The sequence below is a fragment of the Seriola lalandi genome, unplaced genomic scaffold (assembly GCF_002814215.2).
Source record: "Seriola lalandi dorsalis isolate HSWRI2012SDOR001 ecotype SW California unplaced genomic scaffold, Sedor1 jcf7180002054917, whole genome shotgun sequence".
Taxonomy (NCBI): Eukaryota; Metazoa; Chordata; class Actinopteri; order Carangiformes; family Carangidae; genus Seriola; species Seriola lalandi.
Genome location: NW_019525469.1, coordinates 864,723 through 870,150, shown reverse-complemented (window position 1 = coordinate 870,150; position 5,428 = coordinate 864,723).

The window sequence follows — 5,428 nt, the reverse complement described above, 5'->3', positions numbered from 1 at the left end:
AATGAAATGACAAAGTGGAAATTTTCATTACAACCTGGATTTAGCTCATTTCTAATAATAATTCCTAATATTCTTATTTGTCAGTTTCAAAGAAAAGACCTGGGAGAATCCTATATTCCTATTTTAATTAAAGTGAGTCAAAATCAGGGCATAATTAACATGTAAAACACCACCTTTTAAGTTTATGTTGCACAATGTTTGACAATTTGAAAATATTCATCTTACATTTAGTTTAATTATTTTCTGTGCTATACTTAGCACACAGAGTATTATATACATTTTCGTTTTGGAAGTAATTATGCATTGAAAACATGTTAATTACATTTAGACAATTAGAGCAATTAGAAATTGTAAATTTGATTCTCTTTTAATATTGGATTTCATGAAAAATGTCTGTGAAAACCTGATTAAAAGGTACTTTGAATATTTTATAAGACTCAAAACATTAGCATGTAGCTTCATACAGAGATCTTTAGCATTATGCTTATAACTTCATGCTATTTTCACACTACTTATATTTATTCATCTGTTTGTTTCATTTGCAACATCATTGGTTCATCTCACGTTCTGACACATCCTGGTCCTGACAGCAGCCAATCAGACTTCAGAACAAACAGGAAATGGAAAAACATTACCTGTTTGTTGTTCTAAGGTTGTTTTGATTAAGAGTGGTCAAACTGTCAGCAGTGTACATGGGAGATTAATTCTGCTAGCACACACTTGCTTTACAGTGTCGGGCCAAACAGAGATAGTCTGGCATCAAATTTGGGGTGAAGAGACACTTCTGTGTTCTTGTGGAACATCATCCGTTACGGCCTAAACGCTGTTCTATTTTGAAGTCCACATTTTGCCAAGAATGGTCCAAATTACCTGAAATGTTTTTGCTTTTTTATCTTGGATGCTCAGGCTGTGCTTAAAGACCATTTTCACTCTTGTTTAATCAGCAGTTAGTCAACAAATTTAAATTTTCCCCTTTAAAAACAAGTCAAAATTGTTGTCTTTAGATTGGCTAAACTATTAAACAACTAACTGCTTCACCTCTAACAGACTTGATCTGCAGCATCCACCATTGCTACTGGGTTAAAGTGGAGGACAGAGCTAAATCCACGCCTTGTCATATGACATTTTTTGTCGCCAAATGTTTTTTGTTTGATTAAATTTGACATTTGTGTTGAGTTTATCAAAACAACTCCCATATAAGAATTTGCCCCAATGTATTCAGAGATGCCAGGAACCAGCTATATTAAAATGAACTCACCTGGTCATCTCAGCAAGAATGCTGTCCCAGGTACAGACAGAGTGGTCTTGTGCATTAGGACTCCCAAATTTAACTTACCCAGTTTCAAGTCTGTAGAATGCGAATTCTTTTGCAACCTTCCAACAATTTTTGGAATCCTAATAATGCGACTTTGAACTCCCAAGAATGTGACATCCAACTCGCAGCAATGGGATTGATGAGAATTCCCAACAACAGCGAGAGGTCGAACTCCCAAGAATGCAAGATCATATTCCCCAAAAACACAAGTTTGATCTTGGTGTACCCTTTTTTTGAGAAAGTCCTTTTGTTTTACTTGATAGAGTGGTTTCCACAACAGAGCAACACACCCATAATCAGTTGTTTAGTCCTCTTTAGCCCGACAGTGGAAAGTGCTAATTTCTTAATAACTACCCAGGCCTGTCTATCTGATGGAGCTGGAGGCCCCACCAGACGACTTTCCAGATGAAACACCAGACAGCAACAAACAAAACTCGCACCAGACAGTTGTATCAAGCCACTTCGTTTCATTAAATGCTGGCAAGTAAAAACTGAATCTCTTTCAGCCTCCAGCTGCTCCAGATGTCAGGTTCTGGTGTTTTTTGAACACAGCAAAGATTTGTCTGACTCCATTCTGGGCCACTTGAAATTTATTTATCTGCTGATCAGCCAGCACAGTGATTATTAGTTATTGTCGCTAACAGACAGATCAGATTGCCAAGGGAATTTCAAAGGTACATCTTGGCTTTTTTGGGGAGATTTTGCCTTTGTTTGATAATATCCAGCTGAGTGTTAACAGTAATACGTGGGCCTTTGAAACAGGGATGTTGCAATTCAGTGGTCTAGAGTAGAAAGGTTCAGTATGCTTCAAAGGAACTAGTTTGAAGCGTACTAAAACCTTGTCTGTAAATTTCAAACGGCAAAAAAAAGAGAGCGCAAAACTTGATGAATCGTACCTAAGGGGATAATGGGGCACAATCACAGTCTCACCTCAAAGACATCCATGGTGTCCCCCCCAGGTTTCAGGTACTGTTCAGAGAACCAACAAACACTTTGTTTTAAGCATAACGACCCCTGAAAGACACCAGGTTCACAGTTTTAGTCCTGTTAACACTAGAAACTTCTTTATTTAAATACAGAAACAACAATAATTGAACTCACACCGGAAAGCAAAAGGACAGATTGTACCAGAACAGTTGAAATGCGTCATCTCTAGCTGGTAAACTCTGAGATTCACCAGCCACTTTGACTAGTTTACCAGCCTGCTAGGTGTCTGTAAAAGTGGAACGACACCTTCAGATGACGGCTGCTGGTATTGTCTGTCTTTGTTTATCAGGCCAAACGTGTGAACCTTGAAATCCCCGTGCAGCTCTGCTCTTATCGGCTCCGGTCTCTTATGTTTGCATGCTGAGGGCAGGGATTGTATATCTGTGGGACCTGATGAAGTGAATCGTTATTTTGGTGCAACTTTATCATAAAGTAGCCTTAATCCAGTGCATCAGCCTGAGTATTAACTTACAGAGAAGTAATAGAAGTGCACAACATGATATGTACTTGAAACAGTGCAATAAAACAGAAGTATTGATATTATGCTTAAACTGTGTTTTACATGTTTCTAAGTGCATAATGAAAGTGTGCTTACAGTACTTCTCCCACAGATGAATACACTGGAATACGGTCATTGTAATGTAAAGTTTGACCAGTTTTTTTTTTTTATGGAAAAAAATCTAGTTACGACCTGTGATCCTGCATGTACAAACTGAAGCTCTGCAGGATGTGATGCAGAATGTTTGATGATTATCCTGTGTAGTTAAATTATCATCAAAAAGTCAAGAACTGGAGATTTAGAACGGAATCAGCAACAAATTCCAGGCACAACATGCAGCATCACTGTGTGGACTCAGTGTCAGTATATTGGATAGAATGAGAACCAGTGCAACTGGCGACCTTTGAAAGTCTTTTCATGACCACAAAACCTCTTGTTATTCTTTCACTAACTGTAACTACTGACACGAAAATGAATGTGTGACATATGCATCAATAGATAATAATTTTATTGATCTGACTTTTCAGTTGTGTTTTTCAAAAATATGTTGACAGTCTCATACTCAAGGTTTACTTACTTGGGTTGTTTGGGAGCTTTCAATCATACCATACAGTCTTCGCTGACAAATGGATTTTGCTCAGTCATAGCTGTAAATTAGAGTTATCAGACCTAAAACAAACAGTTTCTATACCTTCAGAGCAGTCTGGCAGTCCGGTGGCCTGATCTGTTTTCAGCTTTCAATCATAAGACATGAGCTTCCTCGGCAGATATAGTTTGCTCAGTTGTCATGGAATTGTAGATGTGCGAAACTCACACACATTAACAAAGTTAAAGTGTTTAAATTGACATTTATACTTGAAATTTGTAATACATTCATGTCAAAGAGTCTAATGATAAAAAAAAAGGGTATTTGTTTTAATTTAGGTGGGACCTGCCCTTAAAGAAATCACAAAATTAGAAATAAATAAATCTAATATTTTTAATAACATTTTAAGTTTGTCATGACACCTGGAATTATCTTAAATTTTAAAATGTTTAAGCATGATCAAATTCAAATCAGTTTGAGGTTTGAAATTTACCATCTTGGAGATACTGATTTACCCAAAATCAACACAAACCTCTGCTGAGTCCTCTAACCTGGAGTTAATTTAAAAAGTTTTATCCAGAGAGACGCACAGTGAGTGAGCTGCTGGCTGTGCAGTGCCTTGCTCAAAGACACCTGAGCAGTTCACATGTTTGACTGATTGCTGAAGTTGTTCTGGTTTTGTTCCTGATCCCTCGGCGTTGGTGCAGACAGGGTGGGGTGGGGGGTTTGTACATGCAGGATGAACACGGTGAAGACAGCCTGTCACTTTGAACTCGTTTGTACATTATAGTTTGATTCAGTTGATATAATGTGTTTTAATAGAAACATGCTTGTGTATGATACTAATAAAAATACTATGGAGAAACAACAGGAGATGTTTATTATTTCACCTGTTTGTAAAATTTATTTTGTGATTATATGAACGCAGTGAAACTGATCCAAGCAGAAAACCAATGCAATACATACAATAAGCCATAATTAAAGACAGTGGGTAAACAGTTCATTGGAACTTTTTTTGTGTGTCCCAATAGATTGTTTACTTGCTAGCCAATCAGGGATTAGTATTTTCTGTGACTACAGGATCATACTGTATACCACAGTGTTTGGCAGTTTAATTTGTTATTTTCTGTATTTCATCTTATTCCTTTCCACACTGAAACTTTTCCATCCAATCACAGTAAACTGTCAGACTGGTTCAGACCTGAAGTGCTACTGATGAACCAGCAGGGGGCAGCACACACACAGAGACATCTATAAACTTAGTCAGTGGTACCACTATATCACTGTGTTAATGTGTATCTCTGAGTGTGTTGTGTGTTTCTTTTATGACCAGTGTGTGGTCCCAGCACAGCTGTGTGTGTGTGTGTGTGTGTGTGTGTGTGTGTGTGTGTGTGTGTGTGTGTGTGTGTGTGTGTGTGTGTGTGCGCGTGTGGTTGTGCGCGTGTGTGTGTGGTTGTGCGCGTGTGGTGTGTGGTTGTGCGCGTGTGGGTGGGGTGGGGGGGGTCAGATTCAGACTAATTTGTCTCTTGAGCAGCAGCAGCTGAGCTCAGCAGTTCAGCTGCTTTATGACAATCATCATCACAGTCATGGAGACTGTCAGCTGGTCTGTGGGTGGTGGCCACGAAGTAAATGTAAAAGGACAGTCGAGACCAGTAGCCAGTCTGGTCTTAAAGTTGGTATGGACCAGCTGGACTTGAATGATCAGTGGGGGTGGGGTTGTTGCAGTAGCTTCACAAACCAGTTTCCTTGGGGAAACTTTACTTTATTATCACCTGTGTGATGATTGGGCTCTGGTTGGTTTGTGGAACATTAACTCAAGTGGAAAGTCTGTCATTCACTCTAAACACATGGTCATCATCTGTAGCTGTAGCATCTGTAGCCAGAGCTCACAAAAACTTGTACTGACATTTGTTTTTATTCCTCTGTGCTGGCGACTGTCAGAGCTGGAGTCATATTGTTTTCAGGTTGTCCATCCGTTTGTACATACGTACGTCCCATTCTCATGGACACAATATCTCAGTAACACCTTGACAGAACTTTA